At 38.2% G+C, this 15867-nt stretch overlaps 1 long non-coding RNA gene across 1 annotated transcript; it reads left to right on the top strand.

Moving 5' to 3' along the window:
* The first annotated feature begins 6740 nt into the window (after positions 1-6740).
* On the top strand, positions 6741-8201 carry LOC131948923 (uncharacterized). The gene is made up of 3 exons (XR_009388091.1): positions 6741-7014; positions 7307-7351; positions 7679-8201. It is a non-coding gene; the product is annotated as an uncharacterized LOC131948923 (long non-coding RNA).
* Positions 8202-15867: the final 7666 nt, after the last annotated feature.

Genomic DNA, 15867 nt, shown 5'->3' on the forward strand with positions numbered 1-15867 from the left:
GGTGACACCATTTAGGGTGGAGGGGGGTGACGTAAAGACAAAAAAATTGCAAAATATGTAAAACAAATACTACTAACTATATATATATATATATATATATATATATATATATATATATATATATATATATATATATATATATATATATATATATATATATATATATATATATATATATATATATATATATATATATATATATATATATATATATATGGGAACCTCTTATGGGTACCTGACTCACTTTAAGAAAATTATAAGCGGCTGGCTATAGTCTTAGAAACAAACTGTTAAGTCGAGTGGTCGAGTTGGCAAAGCTCATGGTTGTTGAATTCGAAAAAGTCTCGAATTCAAACCCTCTGGCAGATAATCCTCGATCCCTTCCAACAATAAAAATTAAGAACGAAGAAGAAGATCAGCTTTAAAGCAAACCTATCCTGAATTGTACACCTAACCCTACCACTATACTTTTATTTTAGTTCCTATTGGGAAGAGGCAATTGGTAATCCAAAGCATATTTTCGAACTCTTTGAAAATCTACAATATGCTTGAATAGTATACTGCCTATACTTCAAAACAAAACAAAAACTACTAAAATGTAGACGCACACAAAAATCAAATATTATATTTTTGATATAATTTATTGATACAATGCTGGGGACGAAAACCTACAAATAATTAGCGCATGCGCAGTGCCATAACTCTTCACTTCCGGCACTGCCCTGTCGCACCGCATGATTAACCTCCCTTTATTACCCGCACCTTGTAGAGACTGTGTCCAGTGATTTATTCTTTTGTAACTTTCGTGCCCATTTCAATATTTTATCATAAAATCTCTTCAGCTTTCATCGTAAACAATGCATTAAGGTTTGTTATTTTTCTGTTCAATTTTTTCTTTTTTTTTTTTTTTTGCCAGAGAACAACAAATGTTAAAACAGGGCTTCCTACAAAAATGCTTTGTTGTGAGCTGAACAGTTTTCTTTGATTAACTTCTAGAGTTGAGGGAGGGTGGGGGAGGGTGGGGGCTAGGGTGGAGGGTATGAAGATGACTGTGATTTCTTCCAGTGTTTCTTCCATACTTCTTTCTCCAGGGGGGGGGGTGGAGTACTTGATATTTTCGGGGGGGGGGGGGGACTTAATTTTTTTTTAATAAAAATATATATTTTCTATATAAATTCCATTTTGTTCGCGGGAACATTTTTCGTGTTTCAAGTATTGTTGGCAATTATCAACTTTAACATGCTAATAGCTTAATTCAATTTTAAAAGCTTAAGCAAATGACAACAAACTTATAAATCATATATAATTTCTGATAAAAGGCTCTCCTTAAATAAAAGGATAGTGTCAAAACTAATTACACAAGAAACATAACAATCATATTATAAAATCATGCTAATGAACCCTGTAGTTATGGACCACTAACAATAGAACTGGAAAGCAGTGGCGTAGCCAGGGATTGGTCATGGGAGGGGTTCTAATATTTTTCCATATGTACAAAGTCATATATATATATATATATATATATATATATATATATATATATATATATATATATATATATATATATATATATATATATATATATATATATATATATATATATATATATATATATATATATATATATATATATATATATATATATATATATATATATATATATATATATATATATATATATAAGGTTGTGAGTCCATGGGAGGGGTTATAACCCCCCCCCCCCCCCTTCCCCTAACCCCGCCTTGCCTACGCCACTACAAATCAAGGAAATAAACCCTAGGTTGCAAGAATTTAGATCTCTGTAAGATCTGGCCTCTAACGTCCGTTAAAAATGGCGACAGAAGATTCTTTGTGCATATTTAAGTCACACCCGTCTAAATATTGAAAATGACATTTTGATAGAAGTTAGAACGCTGCCTGTCTCCTAGATAATGATGTTAGCAGATATAAAAGATGACTTGATTGATACAAGGAGCCATTTAAAAATATAATCAAAGACATTAACCATAGATTGGTTCAAAAATTAAATAAGAGGTTTAAAAATTTTGTAGTGCTTAAGAATTCATCCATGTTCAGAAGTGAGATATTCACGAGAAGAGGAAGAAATAATTGTTAATGTTTGTGTCAGCGTCCATTTTGATTGCAGGAAAGATGATTTTTTGAAATATATATATTCGTTCACATCGTTTCTACACTGTAAGCGAAAAGTATTTTTTTTTACTTTAAATAGACAAAATAGATATATAGCTACCTTGACCCTAGTAACTGTTTTAAATTATTTTTTTACCAATTTTCTTAATATAATTGACACATAGACAAACGTTTAGTTACATATATACTGATACATTTACAAATAAGAACAAAATGATTAGGTTATTTCCCTTAGAATGTGCTCAGTTAATTCCCTTTAAGGGAACACAAAGTAGTAGATACAAAAAGTGCGTAGTATAGACTATAGACCATAACATTTTCGATGCAAATTATCGTGGGTGACAAAATATAAATGAAAAGTTATAAAAAGAGAATGAAATTCACGATAAATACACAGAAAAGTCGAAGTGCTGAGCTAAAAATAAAATTACTTGGTTTTCATCATTCTTAATTCTAGGGTTGAAAGAGATTTCCTCCAACACAATACAGTTTTGACGGACAACCTGTCATGTGTCATATAGATGTTTACTCCTATTTCAGCCTACCTTTTCTTTTTGTATTTGCCTACATAGCCTTTGTCAAACTTAATCCAAAGTACAAGTCATTTGAATATGAAGGTGTATTTCTGTTTAGATTTTATTTCATAGAATTTGTCCAACCAAGTGCAAATTAAAAGTTGTTTGATTTTAGAGTTGTCTTTCCTAGATTTGCTCTACTTCACCTTGCTAGTTAGTCGTGTATTTTAACTAGGTACTTTAAAGTGAACTTATTCTTCTTCTTCGTCATTATTGGAAGGGATCCTTCTCTTAAGGATACGTGTCAACTGAGTATGCGTCATTGAGGCCATTGATTCCGATTTCAGCCTGTTTTTCTTTTTGGATTTGCTTCCATAGCCTTTGTCCAACCAAGAACAAACTACAAGGCAGCAGTTGTTTAATTTTGGAGTTGTCTCTCCTAGAAGAGTGGCTGTCCCCAGCTAACGAGGTTTCTTCTTTCTTCTTCTTCGTTCTTAAGCTAACGAGGTTTCGAACTCGAGACTTTTTGGTTTAGCTACCTTAAGCTTTACCGACTCGACAATGCTGACACCTAGATGATTATGATCAGATAAAGAAGAATATATATTTTTTTTTAAAAAATCAAATATTTAGAAGTTGTAAATTGAATGGGCATATGATAATTATTTAAAAACGCTTTTATAAATGTACTTATTACCCTTTTTTAAACTGATAGGATAGCTCTGTTACCTGTTTATTACGCAAGCCGCCCCCCCACACCCACCTCCTATGATCACGTGTTTACTCGACTGACCCAGACCGATGCTCCCCCCTCCCCTCCCCCATGTGGAATCAATCAAAGATTGTGTACCGATCTGATTCCGTTAATGCCCTAGCCCCTTTTTACATTTAACTGTTTCCTCAACGGCCTATCATTGGTGGGCAGGCTTTTTTTTTATCTCTCACTCTTTCTATTTGTGTGTGTGTGTGTGTGTGGGTGTGTGTGTGGGGGGGGGGGGTGGGTGTGTGTGTGTGTCCCTATTCCCTCTCTAGCCTCCTCCCTCCTCGCTGGACGGTCGTCCACTCACACAGACACACAGACACGCTTGCAAGTCAACACAGGGCCTGGCGGATGTGACGCCAGTGTCAACACATCTATCCCAGGCCGGGGTATGCGATAGCCCTTGGCGCCAGTTCAAAAGGAAGATGGTTTCTTAATCGTTGGGGGGTGGGGGAAGGTGTGTGTGTGGGGGGGGGGGGGGGGTGTTGCGACCAGATGGCGCTGTGTGTACCGGCGATCACGTGGGTTTGTTGCGCGCGAGCATTAAGGTTATTGACATGCCGTCTGGTAGGGTAAACAGTTATTGATGGATGGGGAAGTGGATTAGGGTGGTGATGGGTGTAGTGGATAAGTGAGAGTGGATGGGCTGGATTTGAGGGGTGAGCGGTCGTGAATGTTAGAGCAGTTATGGTGTTGAGAGTGCTAGTGTATCTTGATGAAAGTTAACCTAATTTCTCTTAAGTTAACTTGAAGAGAAAGTCAAAAGTTATATTACCATATGTTCTCAAATCTTTAAATAAAAATAAATGTATGTATATCTATTAATGCACATTTTCTCTGTAATATATTCAGCCTACTGCCTATTCTTGCATAACTCGCTTCTTCTTTGTCACCTAAAAATAAATCGTGGTGCGTGGTATTAAACCACCCAGCTAAAAAAAAAAAGCTTCCTAGGAACCAATATAAAAACTAATACGTCAATCGAAAATCAAAACGTAAAGCTGAAAACATTACATTCATCCCTCAGTTACCATAACTGGCCGCGATAAGCGAAAAAGGCGAAGTAGTTTTACTCCGATTTCAACACACCTACAATTTTTTTTAGCGCAATTTCCTTACAGGAATTGCGATTATTAACTCGTCATTTCTGGATGGATGAATGAATGAATGGATGTGTGTCCGCAGCTTTAAGTCGTATCTCCTCCTCAACGAAGCAATACCGAGGACTAGTTCCAAAAGCAAATATGTTAAGCAAGTTCCGAGGATGATTGTGAGCCAAAAATATTCCCGGAATTCCTTCCTGGATTTCCCGGAAAAGCAAAAAAAAAACCTCGAAAAATGCAGTTTTTGGCTCATATCTCGGCAACCAGACCACTTAGCGACTTGAAACATTTACCAGTCGATTCCTGCCATAATTTAGAACAATATTGCCGAAGAAAGTTTTCAAAAATATCCTTTCGTTCGGTCACAAAAAATTAATTAAGGAAATTGCGCTTAAATTGTCACTAGACTTTTTATAAACTTGTTTTTGTACGTTTGATATCAACGCGTGTTGATGAAACTCAGTACCTATGGTATCATCTTTATTATCATTGGTTCACTAGAGGATTCAGAGGGGCGGAAGACATTTAGGTGGTCATTTTCAAGGGTGTTGCAAGCACTATTCTACACAAAAAGACTCAAGAGAACGAATAAATAAATCCGCGATGTACTGAGGCCACGATAAATGAACTGCGAAGTAGCCTAATATCATTTTTATGTTAAAATTGTATATAATAACCACTGTTTCTTCCAGACATTTTTCTCCGGGGGGGGGGGGAGTTGAAATTTTCGGGGGGGGGGGGGGGGGGGCGGTAGACTTTCTTTGGGGGGGGGGGCGGACACTGGTAAAAAGTATATATGTTCTATATAAATTATATAAATTTTATTTCATTTGGGGGGGGGGGGGGGGGGCGGTAGAATTTTCGCCCCCCCCCCCTCCCGAAGAGATGCCTAAAAGAAACTCTGATAATACCAATTTAAAAAAACAGCATGTAAAACATACACAATGATTTATTTACAAAGTTAATAAAAAATAAGTAATTAATTTCATGCAAGCTAAAATATCTGTATACTATTTTCAGAAAACAATTTTTTTTTAAAAGGCCATTGCTCTATATGAAATCACACTTCTTACAACAGTTCTTGATGAAACGTTTCCCAAAACAAGATCAGCTAAACGGGGTTGGCATCAATTAACTCTTTCAAATTTTGTTTATTGACGTGCTAAAAATAAAACCCAACACAAAACATTGAACCCGGGATCGATATTGCATGTTTGTGTGTGATTGTTTGATTAGATTCAAATTTGTAATTTGCTTCGCTTTGTTTTTTTTTAGATTGGACGACAATGGCTATAAACAGCCCGTTAAACTTACAAGGTAACTTTATCTATAAACGCTACAATGGAAAACATTTTACGTATATTACAAGTAAATTCAGCACGTAGCTTTAACTGTAATACATTTTTTTCAACAATAATGGTTGATTTGAATACGATTTAGTCTTACAAGAAACATTTTACACATACTTAAGGCTGTGTGCGGCACACGATTTAAGTGTGTTGGGTGTCAGATGTCAAATTTCAGTTTTGACCTAATTATTAAAGTATATCCATTTCTGAATACAAAACCACATAACATATTGTTGGAAAATGCTTATTTTTATTTTAAATTAATTTTTTTGTGAGGCATGTATATGCATGTTTTGTCTAATTTTTCAAAAATACAGCGAAAATTGCCTAAGTTTACTACTATAAAACATACAGATAACTAAAAATAGCTACCGCGTGTTTAGTATCGCCGGAAAGCTCCTTTTCTTGTCTATAACGACAAGGTAAATTTGTCAACCAATGAAAATATTCCATTTAATTTCGAATGTTCAAATGAAACACACTTTTTAAAGATTTTGACCTACATATACCAAATTTTCCTACTCGGCCTTACCCCGGAAGCAAGGTAAAATTCTATTGGCTGGCGGACTCGGAATTATCAGTGTTAAAATTTTTGATTCGCTAGCTAGTTTATCGCTTCCGGCGTGCCTAGTGATGAACTGATTCTTGTTGTTGATTTTCAATCAGCTGTTTACAAACTTTTTAGACAAATCTCATCGTATCAAATGTTTTTATCGGTTTAATAATGTTTGAACTGTTTAGAAGTTCCGTGATTTCATACCAGCCATCTTTCTCTGTTGATTTACTGCTACTAGATTTAGTCTACACAAGCCTACCGCACACGACAAGAGTAAGCTGTGTGTTACGTGTGTAGTAAGTTATTACACACTACACAGCAAGAAATACACTATCACCCTGTGATCGAACCCAAAACAGACTTATCAGATAGAACAATTTTGGTAATAACTTAAGTAATCCCCGGGTGAAGTTGGCCTGCACATGTTACAAGTGTCCTAATGCGTAACAAGGATAAAAGAGTACACAACAAACTATTTGAAACTAGGCTCATGTGTGTGATGTTCTACTGCTGTCCAGTGATTATGAAAACTACAGCCTTAAATTTTGTTTACAAGGAATAGATGCACGGACATCAAGCAGTGAGTATTTCAATATCCATTAAACTATTTGAATTTAAAGATTAATTAGTAGGCCTACATATTTTTTTTCTTTGAACATCTTATTTAGGTTAGTAGACCTGTTTGTCATTAGACTCATTAGTGGTTCAGATACTAGTTCAACAGATTTTAATCTCCTCAAACTAATAAATCAAATTCTATTCAGTGATTCTCCTATTCTTATATTCATACAATATATCACTATAGTTTTATGATTACTTTTCTTTTTACATTTGTATATTTTATTAATAAATTCATTTCCCCTATGATTTAGGCCTACAGTGTGTGTTGAAAACCCTGCAAGTTGCCCTGGTTCAAGGTAATCTCCCTACACATAATTTTGTTTCACATAACAATATCTGGAGAAAATGATTGAAGAGCTAGTGACCAAGTGACCTCAGTGAAAGAATATGGCAACTTTTAAATACTGCAAAAAGGAGAATCATGTATCCGAATGACGGCAAACCGCTTTTCAAAATCATGTTCTGGACCCAAAACAGTTGTAAAATTTATTTATAGCTTATACCTTACAATGATTTTGCAACTTAGTTTAGGATTTAATACATATTCAATGCAAAATGTGTTTGTGGTAAAGTGTTTTTTTTTTTGTCCACTAGAATAACTTATGTTCTACTTTCCTTTATAGAATTGACCTTTGCCAAGAGAAAGCCAAGCAGTATGAAACCAGACAATAACTTGGAAAAAGAGCATTTATTTTGGTCAGTGCACAAGTATTAACAGGAAGAGATAAAGAGAGCTGAAGAGATGGATAAATCAATTATTATAGTTATAGTGGTAGCAATAATTTAAAAAAAAACATTGAAACATTTTGCCGGACAACTAATCTGAAAAAAAGAAAAAGCTAGATGGCAGGAAAAAGTAGCAGTTGCCAAAATGAAATGTGAATATGCTTAACAAAATAGAACTGTTAGGTGTGGTTCAGCCCAATTTTTGAAACAACTTATTTTAAGAAAATAAAAATGTTTTTTGCCTTTACGTATTTGACGCATTATCTTTGTACGACAATTTTTTTACTTTATTATTTAAAATGTACTTGCAAGTTTAATACTTCATTGCATGTTTATATGTTAAATAAACCTGCATAAATTAAAACCAAATTTTGTTAGTATTTGTTAGGTTATGAATGAAATTTTTCATTTTTCTTTAGTTTTTTGCGTTTTTCTCAAAACGTTAAAATTCACTCTTCAAATCCCTACTCCTCTGTTAGTTCTGCATGTATTGTAATGAAACTTAGCCTGATTATTTTTCTAACATATATAAACAACTTCTATAAAGCATTTTTTAAAGATTTTCCTTACTTTAGATTTTATGGACTGAAATATGTTGAATTTGAGCAAATTTCAGCTTTTTTTAACAGTCTAGGATTTAAAAATTAAAAATAATTTTTTTAAACCCTTTTCTTAAAAAGTACTTTATAGAAAGTTTCAGGCTAACATCACTCTACAAAATGCTTGCATTTCTGTGTGTTTACCTTTAGTGGTTGCTGAGCCTTAGCATTTTGAAAATGATAAACAAAAATCCAATATGGCGGACGTAACCATGGCAACCAAAAATATTTTTCTTTTTGGACACCATTTTTAAAAATCCCATTGAGCATACAATATATGGGTGAAGTTTCAGTGAATTTGCTTGACTAATAACAAAAAAGTGTTTGCCCTGTAGCTCCTAGCCTTAAACTGCTATCTGCTATAATTTCTACATCTACACACAGCGCCTCCTCTTGCAACTTTGTACTTTGACAATCAACACGATGCACACAATTTGAACTTCAAGCTTTTCACACCTACTCAATTCACCAGAACTTGACATACGAATCCCGTCCCAAATATTTTGATTTTCGACAGCCTTCCCACGCCATAACTAGACTTGACCAAGTTCTCGTTGCTCCTAATGGAACATAGGGCACCACCATTTCCTTCCATTTCGTCCAGAAAACACCCACGCCCCACCCCACCCATAAACACCCACGCCTCACCCCACCCATTAAACACCTACGCCTCACACCACCCCACCCACAAAACACCCACGCCCCACCCCACCCATAAAACACCCACGCCCCACCCCACCCATAAAACACCCACGCCTCACCCCACCCCACCCACAAAAAACCCACGCCTCACCCCACCCCACCCATAAAACACCCACTTCTCACCCCACCCCACCAAAAGAAAAAAAACACCTACGCCTCACCCTACCCCACCACAAAACACCCACGCCTCACCCCACACAGAAGACACTCCGGCCCTACCACATCACCATACAGCAACCACTCCACCCCCGACCCCCTACCCACCTATCACACATGCCCGACCCCCACCCATAAAACACCTGGGGCAGGGGGAGACCCGGCCGCCCATCAATTCCTCCTGTAACCGACTGATGCAGAATGTTATAATTGCTGCCCCCGGGGTTGTTATCTCAGGCAGCGTACGGGGGTCACGTGTTAAAAGGTCAACTGTGATGGGGGGGGGGGGGGGGGTCAAAGTTGACATGATTTAAAGCCTGTGATTTAAACATTATATTTGGTTCTGTCAACAGTTACGTCGAGTTTTTAACGATCGAGGCATAAATCGATAATTGGTGAAACTGATTCTTCAATAACTGTCATACATCATTTATTCATGACGAAAATTGTTAAAAGCGTTAAAATATGTGAAATATTAATAACAAAGAACAGAAAAAAGGAGGGAATGATGTTATAAATAGCCAATGCTTCATAGAGTGTTTAAAAAGATGAAGGATAATAAATAATCTATTCCTGGAAAATAATAACAAACTACCCTGTTCTAGAAATTAGATTAATAAAGTTACGGTTCACGTAACATAAATACATAACACTTTTACATCAGAAACATCCATTGTAATAATTATTATCTAATTAATTATCGAATCGTAAATACATTGACCATTATACCTATAATACATAGGTCACGATCTGTAAATCAACTAATCATGATGCAAGAGGAGGTGGGCGTGGTGGGGTCGGTAAAGCTCATGGCTGCTAAACTGATAGTCCCGAGTTCGAGTTACCTGGAAGATGAGGCGATGGGGGACAGCAACTGATCTAGGAGAGACAACTAGATAGCTGAGGACAGCAACTCTTCTAGGAGAGACAACTCCGAAAAGAAACAAGTTACTGTCGTTGTTTGTTCTTGGTTGGACAACGGCTACGAAAGCAAATCCAAAAAGAAAAGCAGGCTGAAATCGGAGTCAACGTCCTATAAGGCGCATAACAAGTCCCTTACAATTCTAAAATTAAGAACGAAGAAGAACAAGCCTAAGAAGCAAAATGTAAAAATCTACTTTTACATCATTTAAAAAAAAATATTTTATTATGCTCTCGACAACATAGTAAAATGCATTTAAGGGCTAGCTAATATATGTATCTTAATATCTATTGCATAGCCTTAACAACCTGTGTTTCTATCAGGAATCTCAGCGGGGAAGGGGAGAGGTAGCAACCCCCCCCCCCCCCCCCCACACCACCAGCTTACACGTCCACCACCTTTCGGTTAAAATAGAAAAAAAAATATGCATACTTTATTTTTAAAAATATATCTTTTACAACAATGTCCGCCCATCAGAAGTTTTACATGCCCTTCTCATCCCCGGAAAAAAAAAATGTCATAAATAAAACATGAACACCCCACAAATACTGCTATTAACTTGAATTGAAACATAAAATCTCACTTAAATAAAACCTCACTTAAAAACGTCTAATACGTATCTTTAAGTAGCCTGCAGTGGAATAACATGGACTTTATGTATCTGATCTAAGATAACGCATCAGTTTTCGTTGATTCCAAAACTTCAACAATCGCCCATTCCATCACATCCCAACATTTCCAGTCTATAGAGATAAGAAAACAATAGCTTTGGTGCACGTATATCCTTGTATATTCGGCTGGCTTATCTCTTTCACAACCGCACATATCCCCACACAAACGTATACATCTCCCCCACACACGCTTCTCCACCCCCACACACAACACCCCCACATACAAGCCACAGGCTGTATTACCCGGCAGGCCCTCTCCATTAGCGCCCCGACCCGAGCCCATGTTGACGCTGGTAATCCGGAAGTTGACAATTCTTCGGTTCTCTCCCCTTGCCGGGGGATCAGACCGACTTATTGCCCCTGCACATGCAAGGCATTGTGGGAGTGCCCTCGATTATGCCCGCGCTTCTTAGCGAGATCTTATCACTTGGGGTGGAAGTAGGTAAATATAGGCGGTCAATAGGGGGATAGGATGTGTTGGAGAGATTGATAACAAATATAGAAGATAATAGGGTATGATGGGTAGGAGAAATGGACAAGAAAGTGTTGCAGTAATGGGTCACAAATATAGGCAGTAATCGTACATAATGTGCTAGGGTAATGCTTGATATATAGGCTGTATTGCCACATACTGTGTTGTGTTATGGCATAAATATTGTAGGCAGTAATAGCACACAATGTGTTGTGGTATGGCATATCTATTATAGGCAGTAATCGTACATAATGTGGTAGGGTAATGTTTGATATATATGCTGTATTGCCACATACTGTGTTGTGGTATGGCATATCTATTATAGGCAGTAATCGTACATAATGTGGTAGGGTAATGTTTGATATATATGCTGTATTGCCACATACTGCGTTGTGGTATGGCATAAATATTGTAGGCAGTAATCGCACATAATGTAGTAGGGTAATGCTTAAGATAAATAGGCTGTATTACTACATACTGTGTTTGGTTATTGCGTAAGTAGTGTAGGCAGCAATAGCGTAATAGCACAAAATGTGTTGTGTTATGGCATAGTTATTATAGTCATTAATAGCACATACTGTGGTATGGGATAACTATTATAGGCAGCAATATCGCATACTGTATTGGGGTATTGCATAACTATTATGTGCAGTAATAGCACATACTGTTTTGGTGTATGGCATAAAAATTATAGGCAGTAATAGAATATAAAGTGGGTAATACATAACAATTATAGGCTGTTATAGCATCATGTGTTGAGGTGAATATATAACAAAGTTTTGTATAAATATAATGTATAACCTTATAGAGGCTGAAGCGTGCAAGTGAATGTGCAAGTGAATGTATTAACAATGTTGAATAAATAGAATATATAGCTAATATAGACTTTCATACCACGAAATGTATTGGCCAATAGGTAATTATGAAGTTTAAAGATTAATACACAATGAATACATAAAGTTATTGAACATGTATAAATGAAGCTATGTTTTAACTAAAACAGGCAATAATACTTCTCTATACCCCTACCTCAGTTGATAGCGTGGGCGTATGTTAGGGATTTAGAGTACTTACATGAAAGTCTCAAGTTCGAATACATGGGCTCTTGTTTTCATGGCGTCCCTAAATCAACACGTCTCTGATGGGTACCTGACTCACGTTAAGGAAACAAGGGTGGGTGCTTATAGTGCCGGCCACATTATCCCCATGTATGCCTAGTTCATTAGAAACAGAAGAACTCTGTTTCATCTGTCACATGTGTCTTGGGCACGACACGGGTAAAGAGGATGATACCCCTAGACATGTACACATCACACCAGCTTACATCTACACACTAACCTCAGCATTCCGTCTACCACACATATCTTCATATCATCAAATAAACTTACATACACACATTTGACTTAACAACCCACATCATCAATCTACTACCCACATCCCTACAGCTGCCACCGCACTCACAACACTACTCACAGCACAGCACACCACTCAATCCTTCACCACGCCCACATCGCTCATTCCAACACACCACACCACCCCACATCACACAACAACTACAAGGACTCTCCTCCATATTCCCAATTCCTACCTCTTTAACCCCACATCCCTACAGCTGCATACCTCCAACACACCCATATCACTAATTCCAACACATCATGCCACCACACACCACACACCACGCCACCACACATCATGCCACCACACATGACGCCACCACACACCACGCTTCCACACACCACGCCACCACACACCACGCCTCCACACACCACGCCACCCCACACCACGCCACCACACACCACGCCTCCACACACCAGGCCACCACACACCACGCCACCACACATCACGCCACCACACACCACGCCATCACACACCACGCCACCACACACCACGCCACCACACACCACGCCACCACACACCACGCCTCCACACACCACGCCACCCCACACCACGCCACCACACACCACGCCTCCACACACCAGGCCACCACACACCACGCCACCACACATCACGCCACCACACACCACGCCACCACACACCACGCCACCACACACCACGCCACCACACACCACGCCACCACACACCACGCCACCACACACCACGCCACCACACACCACGCCACCACACACCACGCCACCACACACCACGCCACCACACACCACACACCACGCTTCCACACACCAGGCCACCACACATCACGCCTCCACACACTACGCTTCCACACACCACGCTTCCACACACCACGCCACCACACATCACGCCACCCCACATCACGCCACCACACACCACGCCTCCACACACCACGCTTCCACACACCACGCTTCCACACATCACGCCACCCCACATCACGCCACCACACACCACGCCTCCACACATCACGCCACCACACACCACGCCACCGAACACCACGCCTCCACACATCACGCCACAACATCACGGACATCTTTAACCTCACACCCCCCACATTCCCTCTCACATACCCATTCTATCCCCCATCCCACTACCGACGAAAACAACAAGTGTGAGAATAGATCCAAGCTATCCAACAAACCTAAGATAATTAGCGTGAGATGGATCTTCACGTCATATCCACATATACAGCATATACCCTGAGGCCGTCAAATGGATTCATGGATAACAAGCACAGGTGGGCGTCAGTCTATCAGATGGATTTATGGATGACAGAGGTAATCCGCGCAGGTGTATGCAGGCGACAGAATAGATTAACCGAATTTATCAGCATTCGACATCATGGCTAATGAAGTTTTTAAATTAACTGTTTTATCTGTGTTCTGTTAACGTTTGGATTTTTAGAATTTCTAATTGCATTCTGATAATAAACGTCATCTCTGACTAAATCCTCAGGATGCTTTTGTTGTTGTTCTATTTGTAGTTTGATCTGGATCAATAAAATAAAACAAAAACAGTTTCTTTTTTAAAGTACATAGAGAGTTCTTATGTTTCTTTCATGAAGGGATGATGTGTTTAGTACTATGCCAAGCCGCTTTTATTTTCCCAAACGTAACCTTGGTACACTTTAGAGCTGGGTGGGCACAGGGACGCCCTACAGTCAAAATGCCGTACCGAGATCCGAACTCACACCTTTGGGCTAGCGGTCAAATGCTCTACCATTCGACCACGTCGTCCCTTTTATCTAGAATTATAAGGGAGATAATCTGACATCAAGCTATACACTGTGAAGCCCCGTAGGATTACTTCCCCATAGCTCCCTTAAGGCAACTTTTGCAGCTGACGTTGGTACCAAAAGCAATGCCTGATTCTTTTGACCTATACTGGTAGAGGTGGAGAGAGTTCACGATATAAGATCATCAATGACCATTTTATCGAATGCTCTAATAAGAGACCAGTGTATTTGGTTTATCTTGATACATCCATTGTCTTTCTAGTCAAAACGGAACAATACAGTTCACATTAATTTACTTACATCTGAGATTTATCTTAATAGTTCTAATCTTTGCAATAAGAAACACACCATATTAAAGTTTTGCTTACTAGTTTAATTCCGAATGAAGTCGTCGAGCCAGTCCAGCTCTAATGGGTACCTGACATGATTTGGCGAACGTAAACACGGCTGGGTATAAGGCTGATAACACGAGTCAGAGGAAACAGATGGACTCTACTTCACCGATTGTCGAGAGTGTTCTAATTTGACTAATCTCAACTTTTTAAAATTACATTGAAATAACTCCATTGTTTAACCCAAAATTAGATAGTTAATTTCTTTGTTATGACATTCTTTTTCAAACATAATAATAATGTTCTATTGAATGGTCGAGTCGGTAAAGCTCATGGTTGCTAAACCGAAAAGTCTCGAGTTCGAACCTTCGGGCAGATGAGGCTCGTTAGCTGGGGATAGCCACTCTTTTAGGAGAGATGACTCCAAAATTAAACAACTGCTGCCTTGTAGTTTGTTCTTGGTTGGACAAATGCTATGGAAGCAAATCCAAAAAGAAAAGCAGGCTGAAATCGGAGTCAATGGCCTCAATGGCGCATAACCAGTTGACACGTAACGCTTAATTATGTTGGAGGCGTGGTCGTGTCGGCAAAAAAAAAGCTCATGGTTTATAAATTCGAACAAAGTCTCGAGTTCAAACCCACTGGCAGATAAATCTCGATCCCTTCCAATACTAATAATTAAGAACGAAGAAGAAGAGGAATGCCTTGAAAAGTAGGCAGTTCGGTGTTGCTCTTTAAACGGAATGGAAATATATAGAACGTAAAGTACATTAATTAATGTTAGAGTACTCTAAACTCTTGGAGACAATACACTTCGCCTTTAAATAGAGCAGGTTTGAATTTTAAAGTAAAATGTATTTTTGAAGATTAATGTAGAATAAACCTTAAGCTAAAGTTTAACGTGGTTAAAAATAAACAGCGGCAAACTATTTAAATTTAGAGTGAGCAAAAATGTTCTTAGACAATTTTAGCAGCGGCTTCGTAGGACGACATATTTTTAAAACAAACATGTAGAGTTATCTCCCTTGTTTTAATCCCCTAACGAGTTGTCGAACTTTTGTTTTCTATAGCAACTAGGGCACGCCGAATG

Source organism: Physella acuta, unplaced genomic scaffold, assembly GCF_028476545.2.
Source record: "Physella acuta isolate Inbredline_101_S28 unplaced genomic scaffold, ASM2847654v3 ptg000665l, whole genome shotgun sequence".
NCBI classification, from domain to species: domain Eukaryota; kingdom Metazoa; phylum Mollusca; class Gastropoda; family Physidae; genus Physella; species Physella acuta.